The 25,208-nt window shown below is 37.5% G+C and overlaps 1 protein-coding gene across 8 annotated transcripts in view; it reads right to left on the bottom strand.

Moving 5' to 3' along the window:
• KCNIP4 (potassium voltage-gated channel interacting protein 4) overlaps positions 1–25,208 on the bottom strand; it is a 1,058,546-nt gene that overhangs the window by 56,896 nt on the left and 976,442 nt on the right. The gene's annotated exons all lie outside the window — the stretch shown is intronic.

The following is a 25,208-nucleotide window of genomic DNA, read 5'->3' as shown; positions in this document are numbered from 1 at the left end:
CGCACCATTCTTATGAGTGATGCTGATAACGGGGGGGCTCTGCATGTGTGGGGGCAGGAAGTATATGGGAAATCTCTGTACCTTCCTTTCAATTTTGTTGCGAACCTTACACTTCTCTAAAAAAATTGTTTTAAAAAATATTTTGAATTAGTTTTTTATTACGTATATTTCAAAATATCCGAATCATACTAGGACGGCATTTTGTCCCCAGTTTTTTGTTCTTTACAGAATGACTAGAAAGGAATAAATGTAGTCCCCTGTCTCTCCTATTTGCGTGTTTTGGTGCTTCAGGAGATAACAATCAGATGAATAAGAGAGACTTCACATTTTTCTTAGTTATTGTTTCAATCTATGACCCCAGGCACAGGAAATGATATATTAGTTTATCTTATGAACTTTATTTTCACAACTATAAGCGTTTGAGCTTTAGAGAATTATTTCGAAGACCAGCAGGAAGCTGAGATGATACGGAAAAACAACCCAAAAAACAAATTAATCTGCAGGACCATTTGAAATGTCAAGAAATTTCAATTTCACAGGTGTTCTTACTCATTCAGATCAAATCTATTCAACAGATCTCTATTAAACCCCTACTGTAAGCCAGGCATATATAAATGAAGAAGATGAACACTTTGAATTGACTTCTCCTTGCCGTCTAGTAATTACATTATTTGATAAACTTTTTTGATGAGCAAAGTGTGGTAGAACTCTGAATTAGGCATAAAGAAATATAATGTGTCAATATGAACAGTGAGGACTACATAAAAAAAGATTATGTAATAATTACAATTCAGATACCTCTTAATTCCTTACATTATCTGCTAATTTAAAAAGACTGAGTGCTACTATTCGGAAACCACAAAGGATCCATTCCATTAAGACTTTTTTTTTTTTTTTTTTTTTTTTTATTGAGAAGTCTGCCATATGTTTGGCACTGAGCTAGGCACTATAGCTGAGAAAAAGGCAGGCCCAGTTCCTGCCATTTGCTCCTTGGTGCATGTCAGGGGACCCTCTGAGGCGTCATCATCATAGCGATTCTCCACTTCACTCTTCACATTTAGCAGGTGATACAACTCACATTAAAACACTTGTGTCCTAAAATAGTAGAAAGTTCTCTCTCCTAAATGGTTTCATTATTTTCATTTTAGTCACCCCAAAGTAGAATTCCTGATTCCTGTCCAGTTTGATGTTTAAATAACTCACAATTATTCCCAGAACATTAGTTTGCTTGAGTTAGAAAGGCTCATTATGTTCAAGTATCTTATTTTTAATCTGGGGAAACTGAGGCAAGAGATGTCAAATGATTTGCTCAAGGTCGTATCCTGACAGAGCAGGAATAAAGTTCCCTTATTTCTCTCAGCCCAAGTTTGTTCCACTAAACCACGCAGCAAAAGACATCAATGAAGAAAAACAAGGTTGTCAGGTTTAAAATCCTCTTCCTTCTTCTTCACGTATACAAGTCATGGTGGGAAATTATGTTCTTTATGTTTGTGGTTTTTAGACTACCTGAATAGTCAAATTTAGGACGACTTATTCTACAAGATTGGAACTCTGAGTCTAGAGGTAGTTTGAATTATTAAAGAAAAATTCCTCCTTCTTTTCCTTTTTTCCTACCTTCTTTCCTTCGTTTTTCTGACTTTCTTCTTTATTTGGTTCTTTCATTCCACAATCATTTATCCCACACAAAGTTATTCAATGAGTAGGGTGTGTATGCTGGGCACAGGGATATAAAAATGAGTAAGGCACATTTCTTGCTCTCAATGGGCTCACAATCCAGTGGGGAGGAAAGATGCATAAATGAATCATTATAAAACAGTGTGATGTGTGCATTATGGTCCAGCTTGGGAGAAGGGTTCACACTTTACTGGGGAGGGGAAGATTAAGAACTGGGAGGCTGGGAAAGATTTGTAAGGAAGACAATGCCTGAAGATTTGTTAGGAATTTACCAGATTTTGAAATAAGGGAAAGGCATTCCAGGATGAGGAGCAAGCACCTGCAAAGGCAAATAGTATTTTCTGCATGTTTCCCCACTCCTGCTCCACAGACTCTGGGGGTATATATCAACAGGAAAAGATATACTTGGTAGAAAGGAACCCATTGAACTACTGTCCTAGCATCTGTTTCTCAGCCTTAAAGAAGAGCTAGCAAAGCATCCCACATCAACAGAAGGTTAGGACTGAGGAAGAGGCAGAAGTCAGGCAGGGAGAAGGAGCAAGGTTGGCGTCAGTTCATGAAGCTGGAGACATAGGTAGGAACAACTGTGTGAATGCACATTGCTTCCTCTACAGATTAATGACTAGCACTTCCCTCTTTGCTTTTCCTGATACTGTGCTTCTTTGCTGCTGCCAATCTTGGGAATGGATTTATAATCTACTCACTTCTTAAACAGCTGTGTAGAAACCACTTAGGAAGCTGGTATTAGCCTTCCCGGATGGAGAAGCGATGCTGTTCAGCAGCAATATCTGGGATGATCTCTGTTGATATATCTGGCAATTAATTCAGATTAATAGAAGTTGATCTGATAACATGTACAATTCTCAAGATACCCTGGTTCTAAATTGAGCGAGAAAATTTCAGAGCCCAGTGACGGTAATATATTTTATATTAATGTGAGTTTTGGATGAGTTTGATAAAAATGCCAAGACTTTTGCTGGTCTGAAGAAAATCACAATAAATGATAAAATGTAATTAGTGATTTTTAATTTTCTTCATTATAGTCTTTCATATTTTTCCATTTTTCTATAATGAACATGAATGAATTTGTTGTTAGAAATAGATAGAAGTGTTATTATAAAAAGAATAAAATCATCACCACCATCAACTAACTTACCTTGGTAAGTTTCTATGATGTTTCCTTATGAAAGTTGCAAAAATAAAAAAAAAAGCAAACAACTATTTCCTGCTCATCTAGAACTTACAATGTGGGTTTCTAGTATGTCCAGTCATTGGCAATTTCTTGCAAGTGATTTTTCATACTGGGGATATAGTGGATGAGTTGCAAGAAGAGGTATCATGTGGTGGAGAGAAACAACTGTTGCATTAGAAGTCAGGAGACCTAGATTATAGCTCTTTGTCTTTCCCTGTCTGTTATATGGCTTTGGACAATTCCCTTACTATGGTAGCATCTGTTTTCTCTCAACTAAGGTGGACCTAATAATACATGCCCATCTACAAGACAGGGTAGCTGAAAAGAAGTATAAATATTTTGCAACCTATAAGATGCCGTACACTTGTAAGTTATTTTTAAGGACAAATATTTATAGGCATAAATACTGCTTAGAGGCTCAATGTAAGGGGTCAGGTTCTAGAGATCTGCTTATTGTGCAATTGGCAAAGAGGCCCTTTTGAAATGTGAACATATAGGTAGACAGTTTAGATACACGCAACTTGAAATGATCAAGTTGTAATATCTATCTTTTATCACATTTTGTATCTGGAAAGGTTGGTTTCATGTTTCATAATAATAATGGCATTTACATCTAAAAATTCCCTTTCAAATGCTTACATCTTCCAACCAATTTGCTACCAGCAATTCACTTTTTGGACAGTTTTATTTAGATGACAATGGTTTATTTGAGCACTTTGGTGTTACTGTCTGGGAATGTTATACAAGAGTATTAACTACTGTATTATATTTCTGATGCTTTTTAAAGATTTTCTTTTCTGTCTGAAATTTAATTTTCTTTTCTGTCTGCAATTTAATTTTCTTTTTAGACTTTTTCTCCTGCTCTTCTCATATTGATTTTATTTTATAGCACCATTAAATAAGTGTTTAGTGAAAAACCCTTTTGAAATGAAAGTAGATAAGTATATATCTTTATGTACAGACATTTTTTTCAATGTGCTTTGTTTTAGTGTAAGACTATTATGTAATGATTAATTTGCTACCCAAACTGTAATTCCTGTTGAATCAATAAGAACATTTTATTGATTGTTGAGCATTTAGGTCATTAGTAGTTGAATGAATGTTAGTTATTATTCACCTTTATGTTTACAATGTTAAAATTGTTTAAAAATCATTCACTTTCCTTTCCAGTATAATTTGTTTTTAACGGAAATGCTCACTTGGGATTTTGTTTTCTTTTGAAAGCAACTGTGAGATAATTGTTTGAGTATTTGGTTACACTGTCTTAAAAAGGTTTTAATATCTGGTTATATCTTAAAATGGGCTATTCTGTAAAATGATAGTTTTTTCCCCCTTATTTATAGGGATTTTTCTACATACTTCCTTTCACAGTATTTTATTCCTCCCTTAAACAGTTTTCATTGGGTATTGTGATAGCTCATTTACATATATATTCCTCCATGATGAGGAGGCATATATATCTCACTAGACTGGAAGCTCCATGGCGAAAGGAAGTGTTTCGTATATCATGTTCATTGCTGTGTTCCTGCCTGTGTTAAGTATGTTATAGTGCCTAATAAGTAACAAACTAGTAAGTATTTTGAATGAATTACTGAAGGAGCTATGAACTATGAGAGACAAGGGAAGAGATGTGCATATAAATACACGAAGATATAATCCACATGATGACGGAAATGTGTTAAAAATAAAAAAAAATGAAGAGCATCAGACAAAATACTTAAAAATATTATCCAGCACACGTCATGATTGCTGTTTTTCTATGTAATGAAGAATATCTTGGATTCCCAACAAACTATCTTTTCTCCAAAAGGAGCAGAATTTCATCGACCCTATCATTGTAGTTCGTGGTAGAAGATGAGCAGGGAACACACGGGACTTAGATCCTCTGAGGGAAACTCAGCTCCGAGAAAACAGAGAAGGCAGTCCCAGCACAGTAGATCATGTTGGAATTCAGCATCTCATAGAGGATATTGAGGGAAAGTAAAGACTCCAAAACAATGTAGTCTATAAATAGTTTATGCACTCAGAGAGAACTTTGAACAAGTGCATAAACAAAGACTATGAATCCTCCTTAAATAGTTATAAGACTCTGAGTGGAAAAAAAAAAAAGAAAAATGAAAAAGAAAAAGCCCAGAGTAGTTATCAAGAAGAGGAAAAAGAGATACCCAGAAGATAATTTAGTAATTAGCTGGTGAATTGAGAGTAAATAGAAATTGAAAAATATTTTTTCTCAGCCATGAAAAATTAGGGATTTAAATTAAGAGTTCCATAGTGAGGAGAAAGAGGGAGTTGATATGAGAGTTTCCTAGTCATTGGGTAAAATGTTTCGTTTCCATCAAGACTTCAGTTAGTGAATAATAAGCCATGCATTCAGGCTTCCCTCTACAGTGTGCATTTGGTTCTTCTCAAAGAATCCATTCATTTTCATATTCAATTCCCAAGTCAAACAAACAAACAAAACTTCTACATGTGTTATTGTTGTTTTCCACCTAGATGAGGTAGACAGATGCTATCTGTCTAGTGCAATCACAGAGCTGTTCCCCAAGGTGGAAAAAGAGGAAAGGAGCCCCCATTCCCCCAAACCTCATCTCTTGAAGAACACCTCAACAAGGTTTATTTCCTCATGTTAAAAAAATCTGTTGCTAAAACACTACTATACTAGCTCCAGAATCATATCTTTCAGTAACTATTGCCAACATTTTCTTAGATTTGTACCATTTTTATAGTCTAAGAAATCTGTAACAGATCCAGAGTTCATATTAAAAATTTGTCTTAGATAACAAATATAGGAGGAACAAGGAAAATGAACATGTTCACGGACTAAGAAAATAAAAGACATTCCAGATAGTAAAGGCAAAACAAACTTTTTTAAGGTGATGAAGGAAAACATTTTCATGACTTTAAAGTAGCACTAATCATAAGCATTAGATTGCCAAAAATGGCTACAAATCCTTCTTCTTCCTAAATCTGTGCCTTTGAAAGTCCCTTTCACATCTTTGCTGGGTTTGGCCATTTGACTTACTTTGGCCAATCACAAAGCTGCTGTAATCATATGCTTGAATAGTTCTAGTGCACTAAGTTTTGCCCTCTTCTGCTGCTCGTAAAACATCTGCTACTATTGTCAAGTGAAAAAGTACAGGCTAGTTTTTCCGGCTGAGAGAAAGAGACACTATCCTAGATCATCCAGGTTCCAGCTGACATAGATACATGAACGAACAATGCAGATGTCAGCTGAGCCATGAAAAGCAGACCTGCTCAGGTGACTCACAAAATCATGGGCTAAATAAATGCTCGAGTAGTTAGCCCCTAAATACTGGGGTGATTTGTTATACAGCAAAAGCTAATTTAGGCAGAAATTGACACCGAGAAGTGGGGTGCTGCTGTAACAAAACTTAAAATATGTGACATCTGCTTTTGGACAACGTGGCAGGTAGAAGGTGGAAAAGCAGTGAAGAATAGCAAAATTTTGGAAAATGGTGAAAAAACTGTTAAGAGAAGTTAAAGCAATAAGAACACCGCTTCAGTTGATGGAAAAATAGGAAAGCTGTCATCTGCAGTAACTTGGAGGATAGACAATACATCTAAAGAACATATAGAACTTGGCAAGTTGGTTTACAGGTAAAAGTATTGCAATGCCATTTGAATTCTTTTAGCTGCCTAAGACAGAGGAAGGAAAGAGAGAGATCAGCCAACTGAAGATGGTTTATTTTGCAAGTAGAATTTACAGAAGAAAGGGAGAGGCCAGAACTAATTGGACTGGAAAATAAATCTATGTCTCATTCTCAGTTCTGTTTGTAAAAGATTCTTAGAATGAAAGAAGTTAGGGTGCCAGCAGAAAAAGACATGTTATTCTCAGGAATGACTACAGGGATGGCAACAGATTTCTCATCACAAACAATGCAAGTTAGAAGACAAGGGGGCAAAATCTTTAAAATTCTTGGGAAAAAAGTTAACTTAGAATTTTTTATGCAGCCAGACTTTTTCAAAAATAAAGGCAAAATAAAGACATTTGTAGACATCAGGAGCTGAGAGACATCAGCAGTGGCATACCTGTACTATAAGAACTGTTGAAGGAAGTCAATCAGAAGAAAAATGATATCAATAGAAACTTGTTTCTACATAAAGAATGAAGAGCAATGAAAGTGGTAACTACATGGATAAATAAAAAGACTTAATACACAAATACCATATGTAAAAACAAAACATATGAAAACAACACAGAAGCCAGGAGCGGAGAAATGGGAGTGAACTGTTGTAAGATGTCTTTACTATATGCGAAGAAAAAGAATACCACTGTAATGAGTTAAAGATGTGTGCTATAAACCCGAAAGCAAACACTAAACCACAGAACTATGACTAACACAATAAAACTTGATAATTAACCTGATGGTTAACTTTGTGTGTCAACGTGGCTAGGCCACGGTACTCAGATATTTGGTCAAACACTGTTCTATATGTTTCTTTGAAGGTAATTTTTGACTGGAATTAAAATTTAAATTAGTAGACTTTAAGAAAAGCAGATCGTCTTCTATAACATGAGAGGTCCTTATGCAATCAGTTGAAGGCATTATGAAAAACATGGACTGCCCGTGAGAGAGATTGGATTCTGCCAACAAACCACCTTTGGACTCAAACTTCAATTCTTCCCTGGATCTCCAGCCTGCCAGTCTACCCTGTAGATTTTGAACTTGCCAGACTCCACAGTTGTGTGAGCCAATTCTTTGAATAAATTTCGCGCTCTCTCTCTCTCTAATATATATATATGCACATCCTATTGGCTCTGTTTCTCTGCAGAACCCTGACTAATACAACTGATAAACCAGAAGGAAATAAAATTAAATAATAAAAATTACTAAGTTAATGCAAATGAATCACAAAAAATAGGGGAAAAAATGAAGAACAGATGATAGAAAAAACAAACATCAAGGTGCTATGTTTAAACCCAATCATATCAATAACCTTCTCATATGTCAACGGTATAAACACCACAAATGAAAGGCAAAAATTATTGGGCTGGCAAAAAAAGAAGACCTAAATATATGCTACCAACTTACTTTAAATATAGAGACACACATGTACTAAAAGTAAAAGTGTAAGAGAGTTCTACCATGTAGCATTAGTCAAAAGAAAATTGAAGTTGCTAATATCTGATGAAATAGATAGCAAAGCAAATAACATTGCGCATGATGAAGATACTCCTTTTATACTGACGAGGGGTAATTTCATCAAGAGCACACAACAATCTTAAACATTTAAGCACGTAATAATATAGTTTCAAAATATATTAAGCAAAATCTGATAAAATTGCAAAGAGAAACAGATATATAGAAATTATAGTCAAGGAGTTCAACATCCCTATTTCAATGACTGACAGAAAATATAGAAAGAAATTCATTAGGCTATAGAATACTTAAACAACACTACAACTAACTTGACCTAAATAATCCAAATGTTGGTCAGGATGGGGAGCAACTAAAACTCTCACATGCTACTAATAGTAATGAAAACGAGTAGAATCATTTTTAAAATATAGTTTGGCAATATCTTAAAATGCTAAATATATACCAACCCTATGTTCCAGTCACTGAATTTATACACATTTACCCAAGAGAAAATAGCTTTTGTCCATACAAAGTCCAGTAAATGAAAGTTCGCAGTAGCATTATTTGTAATATCCTTTAACTGGAAAAGTTCCAAATGTCTGTCAACAGATGAGTAGATAAACAAATTATGGTATATGCCTACAATGGAGTAGTACTCAGCAACACAAAGAAATGAACTACTGATATACACAACAATGTAGATGATTCTCAAAAGACAGTTTTAGTGAAAAATCCAGATTCTAAGTTTATAAAACATTAGAAAATGCAAATTAGTCCGTACTGACATAATGCAAATCAGTAGTTGCCTGTGAATGGAGTTGGCAGGATAGGACACTAGGGAAATATTAAACACGCATGAGGAAATTTTTGAGAGTGATGCCTACTTCATTATATTTATTTTGGAGATGATTTCATGGGTGGGAGTATACATATGTCAAAACTTTCAAACTATACACTCTAAAGATGTGTGGTTTATTGTGTGTCAATTATACCTCAATAAACCCAACAAAATTACACACTGCTTAATTACATTTATATAAAAATAAAACACAGGCAATAATAACCACATTGTCTATGAATGTATACTTTGGATGCTGAACTGTAAATCAAAGAAAGGAAGTGCTCATCATGAAAGTTAGGACACTGAATATCTAAGACGAATAGAAAGATGTGTCATTGAGGACCTCTGGATTCTGGTAGAGCTCTATTTCTTTATCTTTGTTTGGGTTATGCAGATATTTGCCAAACAAAAATTGCTTAAGCTGCACATGTATTAATGTGTCATTGGCATATAAACTGGAAAGATGTGGCTTAGATCCATCAGAACAACACTTTGAATATCATATGCTAGTATTTACATGATCTAACAACATACAACATTGATGTGCACATTTTCTCAGTGGGACATCTAATTTTCATTTCCTCAAAAAGTTCTTTAAAAAACTTGAGAAGGCATCAGTTGTGTCACAAGGCATTAAGACTGGATTTGGTTAATGTGGATCCTCGGGAAAGTAGGAACCTGGTGGTAACTTCTTGAAAATACCTTCTGGTATTTGAGCCTTGTGGAAAAGACTCGCCAGCTTAAAATCAACCAGGCTGAGCTTTAAGTTAAACCAGCTGATTGTGATGACTTTTGGCAAAGACTACAAAAAAAGAGAAAACACTTCTCCTGTAACTTACGCACACACGCTGAGTAGAGAATGAGATTGTCTGAATTCTGTTAGTGGTCAGCTGTTGAATTATCAAGGCAAGAGGCGGCTTGTTTATGGGAAGATAGAACAAAAGCAAGATCTTATTAACTGTGATGTTGGGGAGATAACTTCTTTGTGTCTTCTATGAAATGAGTCATCAATAATTACTCAGAGTGTGGCTGTGAAAATAAAGTAGATACAGATCTGTTAAAATATGTTTAAAGTCCTTAGTGCTAAATAATGTAGCAGTTCTTAAGAAGATTCTTTTCATTACTATTAGTAACTATGTCCTAGTTTCCATTCTAATTTTTTTATTTAATTATTTTTAATTATTATTGATAGTAATGCAGTCTTTCTCTGAGTCATAGCTTTAGTATTCTTGACCGAGTGACTCAAGCCAGTGTGTCTAATTTCACAAATTCGAGAAAAATTTTTGACAAATTATAAAATTTCATTTGATTCTGTCTTTTGGGTGTTCTCAGCCCAGCATGCTAGTTTCATAGTATCTACTAATTAATTGTTATATAATTATCAACTATCCCTAAAATAGCCTGTCCTATAACCCTAAAGTTCTTTAGGTGAAATCAAAATAATACTGTTACTATAAAAATTAAATGAGGTAGTATTAATAAAGCGCTTGTCACAGTGTTTATCCATTGCAAGTGACCAATAAATGTTAGTTCTTTGTCATATTTTACTACTCTCTCTGTTGAAGTTGTTCTTCTTTTTATTTTCCACAAGATGATTCACAAATGGACTGAGGTCACAAGATCACAGAAGAAAATTATATCAGCCTTTAAACTAATGTCCCATAAATCAATAACGACATTGTAAAAATACATGTAGAAAAAAGATTGATCCTTTGAATTACCCTCATACATATGCATTACTAAAAACTACAATATCTTAGTATAATAGCACCTACATCATCAACTTGTGAGAATTGAATTAAATGGTAAATACATGCAAAGATCTCAAAATAAAGACTAGCAATTTGTATTAGGTGTTTTTCCCCTTTGATTTTAAGGATTACTTCTCTTGAGATAAAATTTACCAGCTTACTGCCAAGAACATATTTTCTCATTCAACTAGTGAAAATTTCATTCTAATGAATCTTTATTAATTTGATATTTACTCTGACTCTTAAACATTCTGTATTTTGGAGTAGCCAATCACTTGTCTAATGTGATCCAGCTGGAAGGAACCAGAACTGATTCTTAAACTACATCTTTCAGTAATAATACTTTATAGTGTTGCTGGCCTATAGGAAGCAGTGTGCGTAACATGCTGGCCTAGCGGACCAAACACTGAGTGCTGGGGGAACACATAGGAACTGACCCTGCCTAAATCTTTATCTTGTATGATGATAACATCTGGTAAAGCTTAACTATATGTACAGTAGTCTCCCTTTATCCACAGGGGATATGTTCCAAGACCCCAGGTGGGGGGTCTGAAACTGCAAACAATACCGAACCCTACATACTAAGTTTTTCCCTATACATACATCTTTGAGGTGCAACAGCAAAACTAGCACAAATTTATTTATCCTTCTTCACCATTTCACAGACAGAAGATTCATTCTTACTGTGGATCTCAGCAACCCCAGAATACAACATTTTCTTTCCTCATTAAGTAGAAAACTTTCACCTTTTCCCTTAAAGGAAGCAGTTTATGGGTTCCCTTTGACATATCCAAATTGCTAGCATCAATACACTGGTGCTTTGGGGCCATTATTTAAGTAAAATAAGGGTGACTCAAACATAAGCACTGTGATACTGACAGTTGGTCTGATACCCAAGATGGCTGCTAAGTGACTAAGCATAGGGGGAGCCCATACAGTGTGGAGAAAAGGATGATTTACTTCCTGAGCAGGATGGAGCAGGACGGCATGAGATTTCATCATGCTACTCAAAACAACATGCGATTTAAAATTTGTAAATTGTTTATTTCTAGAATTTACCATTTAATATTTTCCTACCTTGGTTGACCCAGGGTAAATGAAACCTCAGAAAGTGAAACCACAGATAAAGGGAGACTACTGTGTATTTTTCTGTAAAAGGAGACAAAGCATTTTTATTACTTTCTTTTCCCATTTCTATGAACTAAAATAATTATTTCTGTGTTGGAAACTTTAAGCTGCAGAGTAAACAGGAAAGATGGAAATAATTAAGAAATAAACTCCCCAAAGTTTAGGACCCCAGTACTTCAAAGAACCCAGTGCTTTGTGCAAATGCAAAATTCTGAACTAAACAACAGTTCTATAATTTCCATTTCGCTTGAATAAGTCAAGAGATGACATCTATTGCTCCAATAAGGAAGATATGAGGGCAAGCTCTCTCACCCTACCTGGCTCTCTGTTGCATAATATTGTTTCCTTTGCCAACCTTTACAATGAATATAACAATTCAATTTTAGTGCTACCATGTGAAAGGGGTTGCAATGTTACTGGATTTTTCTAGAGGGATATTTTCTGTTTTTGTTTATACTTGTATTCCACTCATTTAATGGAGAGAAGTAATAAGATTTTTCTATCTGCTGTAGAAGCTATTTTAGTACATAGAAGCAAGTTTAGAAAATATATTTTTACAAATCACAAAAGGAAAACAAAATGATCTATTGGATTTGAACCCTGGGGTCTTCCAACATAATAATCAAGCATGCTTGGAAACATGAAATTCTGCCCTAGGAGAGGGCAGTAGAGTGGTGCACCCTGGAGTTCACAGCAGCAGAGTCTTCGATGGTGTGGTACAAAGGATTCCAACATGGCCCCCAAGATTTCCTGCCCCCTTGTGTACATGCTCTGCATGAATTTGATGGACTTTACGCTATGATTAGGTAGTGTTATATGGCACAGTTGACCAGTTGACCATAAAATAGGGAGATTATCTTGGTGAGCCTGACCTAATCACATGAACCCTTTAAAAGCAGAGAGCTTCCTCTGGCCGTTGGAAGAAGAAGCCAGAAATGGCAAGCAGGAAAAGTTTGAATCACCATTCCTGGCTTAAGGATAGAGGCGGATAGATGGCAAAGAATGTATACAGAGTTCTAGGAGTTGAGAGAAGTCCCTGGTTGTCACTTAGCAAGGAGATTTGAAACTCAGTAATATAACTGCAAGGAACTGAAGTCTGCCAACAGCAAGAATGATCTTGAAAGTGGGTTTTCCAGAAAAGAACTCAGCCTAGCTCATTATGGCTTTGCCTTGGATTTTGGCTTCGTGACTCCCCTAGCAGAGAACTCAGACATGCTGTGCTGGACTTCTAACCCACACAACTGTCAATTAATAAGTGAGTGCTGTTTTTAACCCCTAAATTTGTGATAATTTGTTATGCAGCCATAGCAAACTAAACAGCATGGTTAGGAACCTACCCAAAGAATTTTTGTTCATTATTTTATATTCATTTGTTCATTCATTCATTTCTGAATGCATTCATTAAGTGCCTATAATGGACCAGACTCTAAGCTTTATCAGGAGTTTTTAACTTACAAGGCAATTTCATGACCCAAATCCTGAAGATATGTTATTAGGAGACTGCAATGTAATATCACCCACTCTCTCCAAACACCATCAAATACAGATAATGTAGATACTCTGCAAGTTGGGAAACCTTAAAACAATTCAATATGTAGTTTTGTGGCTCACTTAGAAAACTTGGTGGGCCTTATGAAAAGTTGTAGGTATTGCCCATATTTTAAAATGAAGGCAGTAGATGACAGCATTTCAGCCTAATCATTTTGGCTGTCTCACAGGCTTATTGAAATTTCCTCATAGTTTTCCAGATATCCAATGACTATCATGCCCGGAAGTGCCAAATACAGTGTCCCAGGTCAATTAATTAAGTTTTTTTTTTTCTTTTCCCTGAAGAGGTGGGAAGCAAACAAGCACCTGCTTAGGCTTTGCTGTCAAATAATTTTTCCCAGCTGTGCTGATGTCCGCCATACCAGTTAGACAAATCTCACGTCTTTGGGGAAGTGAGATCCCTGGCCTCTGGGTTTTGCTTATTAGACTCGGAGAGGGCAAATTAACACACCTTAGCTCAACATAAAGCTTTGTTCCTGAGGAAGAAGAGAAAAGATTTGGTGGCCCAAAGCCAGACATTTCATGGCATCTGCAAGTAGCTGAAGGGACAGTATGCAAACTGATTCCTGCATGGATATACATACTGCTAGTCAGTCTGCACCCTGGCTTTTCGGGTAAACAATATCCCCTCTTTCTTTCTATCTTTTATTCTTTCTTTCTCTTTCTCTCCCCTCGCCCTCTCTCTCTTCCCCCTCTCTCTTTTTCATTCTTTTTTCTCTCCCTCCATTCCTTCTTTGATTCCTTCCTTCCTCTCCTCCGGCTTTCCCTCCTTCCTTCATTTCTGTTTTCCTTCCCTCCCCCAACTCTCCCTCTCTCCCTCCCTCCTTGACTACTTCTCTGTCCCCCTATCTCTTCCTTTCTCATTTCTTTATTCACTTCTCATTATCCCCAACTCCAGTTATGATACTCATCTCCCTTCTTTAGAGGTGACCAACATTTTATGTTTGCTACATATCTTTCCAGACCATTTAATACCTTTTAATTTATATGTTCTTGTAGGAAATATAAAGTATTGCAGGCAAAGTTGGGTAGGACGTGGACCAACAGGAATATTTATATTCTGCAGCTGTATTGTATGCTACCACTATTTCTTTGGAAACCACTCCAACTTGTCAAGTAAAATGTGCAAACCCCATGAGCCAGCATATCTTTTTTCCTAGGCAGATACTCTAGATATAGTCTTACTCATGTGCACCAGGAGAGTTGTACAAGAATTTTTACAGTACCATAAGTAATAAGAGCAAAATAGTGTAAAATTTCTGTCACGTGCATTGACAGAAAGACAAACAACTGTGGTATATGCATTAACGGAATACCATACAGCAACAAAAATGAATGGATTGCTTTACACATGTTTTAGTTTCCTAGGGCTCCTCTAATAAAGTGCCACAAACTGGGTGGATTCGAAAAACAGAAATTTATTGTCTCACAGTTCTGTAGACTGGAAGTCCATAATCAAGAAGTCGACTGTGCTGTGCTCCCTCTGAAGGCACCAGGGAAGGAAGAGTTCCACACCTCTCTCCTAGCTTCTGGCGTCCTTAGATATTGCCTGGCTAGTAGATGGTTGTCTTCTCCCTGTATTTCTTCACATGGAGTGCTCTCTGTGCGCTTTCTTGTCTCTGGGTCCAAATTTCTCCTTTTTATAATGACACCAGTCATATTGAATTAGGCGCCACCCTATTCTGATATAACCTCATCTTAACTAATTATATCTGCAATCTCCCTATTTCCAAATAAGATCACATTCTGATTCTGTTTAAAGTTTAAAATATGAAAAAGTAACTGTATATTGTTTAGTATATATATACATATGTTATGAAAATCTAAAGAAAACAAAGGTAATAATAACACAAAGTCCAGGATAGTGTTTACTTCTGGTGTGAGGGAAGGAGTGAGCCTGGAGACGGGTCAATGATGTTCTCTTTCCTAAGCTGGATAGTGGGTAGAGGGGTGTTTGTTATATTGCTATTCATTAAATTGTACACATGTTTATACACTTTAAAAAATATGTGATATATTTTGTAATAAAATAATCAGGGTGAAGAAAACTTGGCAAAAAATCTCAGATAAAATATATAGTTTTGCTTTTGTGATTTTTGTATAAACTGTATCATGATGCATATAATCTGAAACTTGCTGTTTTTCACTAAACATTTTTGGATCACACATGCATCCACATATGGATCTAGCTCATTGATTCTCAGAGTTGTGTATTTGTTTATCCATATCTCTATTCATAGACATTCTTAGTATCCCAACTTTTCCCAATTACAATTTTCGAGGTATTGATGACAAATTTTCTTTAAGTAACAAGTTATTCTTACGGCTTGGAAATGACTTCAGTCAGTCACTTAAGCCAGTTTCCCTTTGACTCAGTTTCTTCCTTTGAAAACTATTTTTATGAACTATGTAGGTCTTCAGTAATTAGCTAATTGATTTCACAAACATATTAGATTCTACATCCATCTATTTTAAGCAGAAAAAGGAAGGCTATATAGTCTCTATTGTGAGCACAGTTTTAAAGAATTAATATTATCTCATTCAGAACATCTCTGTTAGTGCTACCTCCAGCTCCCTTCAGAACGTTCATATCTTTTCATTTTCACATTCTCTCTATTGTCATCCATGTGACTTCTGTTCCTTATGTTATAATGAGCCCTTGAACTCTATTATTAGTCTAGACATCTCTTCTTACTTACAAATGCAATGATCTGCCATCTCAGTAATCCCCCTGCGTGCATGATAATCCCCCATGATCAACAGTTCCCCGAGGTCAGGCATTACTTGTCTTTGGCAAACATTCTTCCTCCTCTCTTCCCTACCTCAGTGACTGCATGTTGCAGTCAGATCCCGGGACTCAGCCCTGATCCTTCCACTCTGTTCATTCCCACTTGTTCTATCTACTGAGCATCCAAACTTGCTTTTGGTTTTTTACATTTTTACTATCGTTTCTTTAACCAAGTGTTTCTCAAAGTGTGGTCTCTGGACCAGCAGGGTCCACATCCCCTGGAGCTTGTTAGAAATCAAATTCTTGGGCTTCGTACCAGATCTAATGAGTCAGAGACGCTGGAGATGGGGTTGTGACTCGTGGCCCCATCATATCTCATCACAGCTCGCTCAGACCCTGCAACAGGCTCTAAACTGACCTCTCAGCCTCCAGAGTTTATCTTCTCCATTTGCAGCTCTGATTGTACCATTCTCATGCTTAACATTCAATATTGGCTGTTCAGTGTATTCTGGATAAAATAAAAAGTTATGACTTCAGAATCTACCAGGGTTCTGCCGTTTGCCTCCTTCTCTAGCTTTATCTTACCTCGCCTCGCCTTTCTCCCTCCCTTCAGACTACAAGCTTGTCCTACCCTACTCTCTGGTAATAAGTAAAGACATGTATTTCCTGAGTGACCATGCTCTCTCGAACCTCTGGGAGCCTTTCACAAAGCAATTCTCTCCCTCCTCTTTCATTGCCACTCTACATCAAGCTTGGGTTTTTTTCTTAGGGTTCTCTGTCCCTCTGTGTCACACGAAAAACCACTGTATTTTTATAATTAGCCCACTTAGTTCCTTGAAAGACGCATAGTAATTTTGAAACACAAAAAAGATGGTAGTATTTTTTCAAATGGAGCAAAATTCAAGGCTTTCCAGAAGGAAACAAGAAAATATTCCTAGTGCCATCCTTTGGGGAGAGGACTGGAAAGAGGAGTTAGGATGCGGAAGAGATCTACTATCTGCACTCTTATTTGTTACCTTGACCATGATTTATTTTTGTTATCTAAAAATAAGTTTAAAAATTGAAACACATCTGTCACAGGGCAGATGGACGTTTGTGTAGGGGGGAGGCAGGACGTTAAAGGGTAAGAAATTGTGCAAAAAAGAATAAAAGCAAGCCTTGAAATAAATAAGAACTGAGGAAAGAGGATAAAATGCATATCCCAATAACCTCTAGTTTTTGTCAACCTTGAGAAATGTATGGAAGCTTTTTAAATGTACAATTTTCTCTTGATTCCCTTCCTCATGTTTTCAGATTAGTTTTGTTAAGACATTTAAATATGTATAAATGAACAAAGTGTATGGCAATGGTAGCATGATCTATTCTAATAGCTTTATAAATAGAATTCATTAATCTTAAGTGACTTACATGTGGCACCTAGACCGGAAGTGGCAGAATCGGGTTTTGAAGCAAGGAGCATGGTTGTGCAGTCTGCAATGTTCTCATACAGCTATACGGCAAAATCAGACTAACAAGTTAAACATAAACATGGTTACTAAGCCAGTTGATTTTAAACTAACAACACGTGTTTAATATGATAAATGCTGCTGTTTTGCTGAAATGAAATTGACCCTCACAGTGTGAATATGGAACAGAATTCTACTCCATATGGAACAAACTCACATCCTTGTGAGTTTACCTGGTTCTTCCCTGGCTATGGGCTGCATGCTGAGTTAGTTCTCTCACTACCTTTTGAACAACTTGAAATCCTCGTTTGTAGAGTTGCCTTTGTGACATCTTGGACTTCACTTAGACCAAACATGTCTTTTATAGTTAATGCTAACCTTCTTTATTTTCTCATTACCTCATGTCAGCGCAAACAGTACAACTCGGTACCAAAACAAACATCAGTACAAACACAGGTGTGAAGACCCTATAATCACCCGGCAGATTTCAGAAATAAGAGGTCATCCAGTGATTCTCCAACAGGAATCAGTAAACTGCGGCCTGTGGGTCAAGTCTCGTATACTCCTTGACTCCATGAGTCAAGAACAGTTTTTAAAATTTTAAATGGTTCAAAAAATATATATATGATAGAGATGCACGTGGTCCACAAAACCTAAAATATTTACTATCTAGTCCTTTTATAGAAAAAATTTGCTGATCACTATCCTAGAACTTGCTTATATCATTTTCAAAAAGATTATTATAAAATGAAAACACAAAATGGAAAATATCTTTTAGAAAGTTTCAAGACCCTTGGGAATATATTTTCAGAAAGCAGGGAAGAAAACACATTTCTACCTACTGTAAAGTGTGATCAGTTGCTCATCATCCAATATTTGGGAGACAAAAGCACAAATAGACTATTGCCCAGGAGAGGCACAACCGTTCTTGTTACTAATACAAGACAGAAATTACTCCCAGGATTGTCCATAAAGAGGACACTGTGGAATGTAACGATATCCTCTCTGGCGTGCCTACAGTAGACACAACAGCAAGTTTCACAGAGCCGTTTTATATAACACTCTTACATACTGCCTGATGACATCATGCCACAATTAGATTCAGTAAAGGCAATTATCAAGGGACCTTAGTGTGGATCAAGTATTTGGCTTTCTATTGATCTGGTTTGATGTAAGACTGGATTTTAGATGCTGGAAGTATTGAAAGACTGGATGTCCTTGGGGAAAATCTCCCTCAATATCTTATTTCTTAGAGGAGCTCTTGAACACATGAGTAAACACTATGCTGCACAATGGAAGGTCAGCTTGTCTATGGTGCCATCTGAATTCATATCCATCTTATGTTAGTACTATGGCAGAATATGACATGTAATTGGGAGCATGGCAATGCAATGTTCTGCTGATAAGATTAAACAGATAAATAAAAACACTTAATGATGTCATGAATGCAATAGATCTGCTAATTGAGACAGCTCCTCTATTCACATAATGCAAAAATGACAGAGGACACATGGGAGATCACAAACCAGCAATGATATTCATGTCAATAGGCGCTGAGATGAAATCTCTGCCTCGATTTATTTAGAGGCAACTGCATGTAGCTCTCTCAAAAGAGTCATCATTGTATTTAGTAATCCTTGAACTTTAGAAGAACATAATTATTGACATTTATTTATTTGTAAGGACAATCTTTTGTATTGTATTGCTAACCGTTGACTTGCCTGGCTCATCACACTTTATACTAGTTCAGCCAATATGGTGAAATCAGAGTGTTCACAGCCCAAATGCTGCTCTTGGAAAGTGTGTAAGAAATCCAAATGTGCTGTTCATTAAAGGAGTAGCCGTTAAATACGCTGGATGGGTTGAAAATTTTGCCATTATTGATGAAAGGTCAACTATACTCTGGGTTCTAACAGACTGGTCCACATGCAGCATTAATAAGGGTGAGCTAGTTATGGGAGGATTTGAGATAGCCATTTCAAGACACTCACCTCCATCTCCACTGCTGCATGCAAAACTTTTTTTCTGGAAGCTCTGTTTAACTTAGATTTTAAAGTTAGCTGTCAATGATTTATTTATCATAAACTGTTTACCGCCTTGTCCTCTCTTACCCTCAGCAAAATTGATGATCTCTTTAAGATCAGGGGGTCATCTTTGCATTTCCAGCACCCAGCCCAGAGAAGGAGCAAACATGCCTCTGTGACCCCACACCTTCTAAACTTGGGAAACTTTGAGCTAAAAAAACCAACTTAGGTCTCTAGTATCATTGTCCTTTGGAGTTTACAAACTCACATTTACTGTCTTGGTTGTTTAACCTCTCCAGTGACAGTAAGAGTCTGTACTATGAAAACCAGTGGGAACTGGGACCTACTCTGACAGAGTGTGGCCAATGAACTGTGTTAAGGAGAAGAAAACAAGTGCCAGAAAACATACATGCAACCTCGCGTTGTTCAGCAGGTAAATTGTGAGGTTAGAGGGTGTCAGGGTTGAGATGGAGGAACGCCTGGAGTCTTTAGAGAATATGTTTTTGTGGTTGTTGTTTGACCTCCGTAAATCCCTTCACACTCTGAGAGGCCATAATACAAACTATAAAGTGAAAGGTTAATGCTGGAGGAACTTGCATTCTGGAAATTGTCTGTCTAGATGTGGACTTTGGGCTACTGCGTTTCTCTCTCTCTTCACCCCTGAAGTGAACGTATAAACTCTCAATGAACTGGTTATATATTTTCTGCCTTTCCTAGCCATCAATTGCATTATCGGAATGAGTTTCAATCACTGTCATTCTGGAAGTCATAGGGTGCAAGATCCTGCTTTCCTATTATCAGGAATGTTTCTATAATAAACGTACTCTCTTGCAATTACATATGAAATTTCTCTTTAACAGACGTCTGATAGCATGAAACTTTATAGATTTTGGGCTGCTCCTTGGAGGTGGCATGTAGCTGCAGCTCATCTCAGGAGCCTGTTCATACATACACTGTTCGTTCTTACCTTCGTACTCCACAGCAGGTTGAAAGCCAGCCCTGACTCCTAAATGAGATACTCAGAGGCTACTGCCCTCTGGAGTGCTGACCAGCATGCTGTTTAGGGCATGAGTCCGAGAAATCTGATTTCTTCAGCAGCACTCCTCTGGACGTGAACCTGTGTGAACTCAGCATGATTCCCTCAGGCCAAAGTGAACACTGATGTCTACGCCCAACTATAGTGCTCCAGAATATTCACCCCTCTTTGGCAACTGGGGCCAATCTATTTCTCTCTAGCTCCCAGCATGCACAGTTCATCGCTTGAAACAATTTCCCTCATTGTTGCCGTCACTGGAGAACAAAGACAGCAAAAGCAAACCATTGTTCAAGCTGAAAGTAATTTTGTGGAGAAAATGAGATACTTGGACCAGTCTCTTTGTCCTTTATTTTATCGTCCCCTCTGGCATCCGTTTATGGATCTGATTTGATTTGTATTTTCGTTTTGAGTCTTTTTTCTGTGACCTCAGGTCATAGACAATATAAAAAGCAACGTGTTTTGGTGGGTTTATTTATCTGAGCCAGTGGAAGAAGAGAGAGGGAACAGAAATGGAAGTCGGGGAAAGGGATAGAGAGAGAAAGACACCAACTATGACTATAGCTATGTCTGTACGAAAAGGAAAAACGGCTACAGTTGGATCTGGAATTCTGACCATCTTCCCAACTAACTCTGACATGGTTTACAATGTGATCATCAGCTACATTCTTCAACATGGCTGCAGTTATAGAGAAACTCCAGTGCTATTTTATCTCATATGCATAGTCACTAAGATGAATGGAAAGGGTTGGAGCTGGGAAGGGAGAATTGGGAGAAAACCTGTAGCAAGAGTAAACAAGAGAGATTGTCTTTGCCGTTGAAACAGCAAATCTTTAAAGTAAGTCTTTGCAATAACAAATATGTTTCCACAAAGTTTCTGTATTTGCCATTTGTACAATTTCACAAAACTTTGAATTCCAATTTCAACTGGAACTTTGGCATGCTTTCATTAAACGCAGCTGTGTGCTTGTTAAATCCTGTAGCATTCTGTGCTTCCAGGGATGTGGGAAGTCAGCATGCTGGGACTGTGGCATCGATAGAGACGGCTGCTGCTTGCGAAGTGGGAGAAGCAAATGAACTCAATACATTTGAGGATTACACCAAGTGACCCCCTGTGGCTGGTGCCACCACTGGCGCCACCCAGCAACTTGGGAGGCTAGAATCTTCTCTTAAGTTACAGAGGAAAAGTAAACCACAAGCCGTAAGTTCTTGTCAAGGATTAGGTACCCGAACTCTAGCATTTCCAAAACATCCAAATGGAAAAGTGAATGAGCTGGTGCACTTCGTTCAAACTCTTCTTCAGGGGAATTAAATTGTCCATAGGGAAACAGCCCATTTGCCTAGTGATACTTCATCCAGTTCTCAACTTGACCTTAGAGGCTTCCTTGTCCCATCCCCATAAAAAAAAAAAGTGACACAATTATTAAATAGATATAATAAATGCTTCAATATTGAAAAAATGGAGGTATTCATACTTAATTGAATCAATTTTTGCTTATTGAGTATAACATTAGGACATGGCTTCAGATTTTTAAGATTGTCTTGGAGGCATATTAAAAATACACACACCCAGGACCAGCCCCGGTGGCCTGGTGGTTAAGTTCAGCGTGCTCTGCTTTGGTGGCTGGAGTTCAGTTGCTGGGTGTGGACCTACGCACTTGTCTGCCAGTGACCATGCTGTGGTGGCAGCTCACATACAAAACAGAGAAAGATTGGCAACAGATGTTAGCTCAGGGCAATTCTCCCTCAGTAAAAAGAGGAAGATTGGAAACAGATGTTAGCTCAGGGTGAAACTTGTTCAGGGAAAAATAAAATACACACACACATACCCAACCCAGGCCAATCCTAATGATTCTGATTCAGTTGGTCTTGAGCATGGCCCAAGAATTTCATTTTAAGCAAATTTCCCAGGTGACTTTGATGAAGATGGCATACGGACCATTCTTTGAGACATGGTGTCTTACAATGTGTGCATGGTGTGTGTGTGAGTGTTTGTGTGTGTGTGTGTGTGTTTGTGTGAGTGTAGAGGGGAGATATAGTTAGAAGAACTTCAAGTTAGAAAATTGGTTTGGGTTGTTTTATGAAGGAAAATTGACTGACCGACACATTAAGCAGTTTATGTTTTTAAATAAGGAACTAACATAATCAAATTTGTACTTTTAGAAGTATAACCCTGGGAACAGGATCATTTGGAAACGGAGAGAAAAGAAGTGAAGGAGACCAGCTGAGAAGTTTTGCAACAGATGAAGGCTTGATCTAAAATTCTGCACCGCACATTGTGCGGGTAATGATGAGGAGTGGGACATGGTCCCTTTCCTCAAGTTGCTTACAGTCTAGAAAAGAAGATCCAGTAAACGAGACAGAGATGGAGAAGCCAAAGAAGTGACTGGGGATGGACAGATGCAGAATTTGCAGAGCTAGAGGGACCAAGAAAACAGCAAGTTCCCAGATGAAGATAGACCCTGAAAGAAAGGTCATTAAATTGGATCAGAGTTTGATGGTGCTGCATTCTCTTCATTGATGGGGCAGAAGTCAGACTCTACAGACTTGTATGAGTGAGTGATGAGAAAATGAAAGCAGAGAGTACTGATTACTTTTTGGAGGTGTTTGTTGGTGAAAAGAAAGATCTAGGATAGCAGTTTGGAAGCATTACCAGGATAAGGAAAAGTTAGTTTTTGTTTTGTTTGGATTAATTCTTATAAGGGATACTGGCATATATTTGAGGGAAAAGGGGAAAGAGAAGTTGAAAGCTGGAGAAGTGATTACTTCCAGTGGTGGGGCGAAGAGAAAGAGAGAGGAAATGGGACTAAGAGCAGTGCTGGGTGGAGGATCTGGCCTTGGAAAGAAAGGGACAGAAAACTGAAGAGGACAGATCACTCCACGTGGCACTTCTGAGGTAGGGAGGAAGCAGCAGGAGAAAGAGAAGCGAAGATGGAGGAAATGAGTTAGACACTGTAGGTCGCCACCCAGTGACCATACTACACTTTCTTCCTTAGTTTGTAGAAGCCAAGTTTGTTAGTTCTGTTCACGTGGCAATGTGCTTCGGGAAGGTCGGTTCTCCCCCAAGTCCCAGAGGACGACCCGTGATTGATGGAAACTCGGCATGGCCATCCCATTCCCCTCCGTTGGTGATTGATTTGGGGGTGGGAAAATCACCAAGTTTGGGCCAAATATACATCAAGATCATCTCTACTGAGGATACTTCTGGGAATTATCTTACTTCATGATAAATAAGTTTTCTTCCTTGAACTCAGTAAAATGGAGACATGATGTTCAAGTGAGGGAGCCTCTTGTAACCAAGCAGTAGCATGCAAAAACCAAAAGTTAAATGCTCAGGATGGAGGAGGAGAAATCTGGGTCTAATGACAGCATCGAGCAAATGTGTTACCTCTGGAACTGGTTACCTTAAATTTCCTGTCTGGAGAGAGATTTATATTCTTCATTGTTTAAATCACGATCATTTAAGTTTTCTGATTTTTCAGTCAAAAATATATGTAAGTGACTTTAGGAAAATGTGTCTCCATCTTTTCATTGAAGTAAAAGAGGAAGTTATCTGCTAAAAGGGATGCAGGAACATTTGGAATTTGGGTTTGGAGTATGTGGAAAATATCTGGAGCTACTACTGAGGATACTGAGAATGGTAGCTAATGAAATAAACCAAAGGCAGGCAGAAATAAAACATATTCAAAATAAACAGGGATTGGGAGTAGCCAGAATGGCTTCACAACATTTCTAACCTCCCCATGAAGGGCAAAAGAGGAGACAGTCTGTGTGGAGGATGAGTTAAAACTGGATACTGGAACTCAGCATCAACTGAAAGGGATCAACTCAACTCAATTCAACTCATCAAGTCAAGGGACAGGGTGTCGATGGGACAGTAAGGGCAGTGGGGAAGTGTTTCATGAAGGAGTCAAATCAGTATTAGACAGAGCTTGGTCATCTAGCATAATACCTTTTGGCCTCAGTTTTGTAATCATTAAAATGGGAATAAAAATAACATCTAGCTCTTAGGTTTTTGTGAGGACAAAATGGGATAAGATGTGTAATTGATTTTACATTGTGTCTAACATATTTTAAGCAAGCGATAAATATGTGGTGGCAATTAGGTTCTGAGCTCCTATCAAAGGCAGGAAGAGGAGTACCAAAAAGCCCACACACATCACAAATAATGCCAAATAATGACTTCTGAGTGCACTATACATATTTTTTTTAATCAGCAAGATGTGTAAAAATTCCATTCACGATGCATATTAGTAAGTTTCTCCAAAGCTGAATTAAGGAAAAAAGAAAAAAATTTCTGGCACAAAATAGTCTGTGTATATTAACAAGACAAGCTCCAATAAATTGGCTGCCAGCACCACCCACTGATTATTTGCCAACTGTCTTTTTAGCCTGCACATGCTCTTTATTTACTGGGCCAGCAGGCTACTGTAGGTCTAGTTACTCATCTTGCCTTCGTGGAAAGGCAAACCCAGGGGACCGAGCTTGCCAAGTAAACAGCTATCTGTGCAGCTGCGGGTTGGGTCCAGAAACTCTGGAACTCTTGCTGCTTCAATTTCCCTAGTTCTTTTTTCTAAAGACTCCTCCACATAGTGTGTCCCCGTGACAAGGTCTGCAGTGTTGGCATCATCTGAAAATTTGCTAAAAATGCATTTTCAGGCCTCCTCACAGGAGAACTGAAGCAGAATTTGCCTTTTAATAAGACCTCCAGGCGATTTGTGCACATTGACATTTGAGAGGCA

This window comes from Equus przewalskii, chromosome 3 (assembly GCF_037783145.1).
Source record: "Equus przewalskii isolate Varuska chromosome 3, EquPr2, whole genome shotgun sequence".
NCBI classification, from domain to species: Eukaryota; Metazoa; Chordata; class Mammalia; order Perissodactyla; family Equidae; genus Equus; species Equus przewalskii.
Note: the sequence above shows the minus strand (reverse complement) of the source record. Positions and strands in the feature narration are given on the sequence as shown.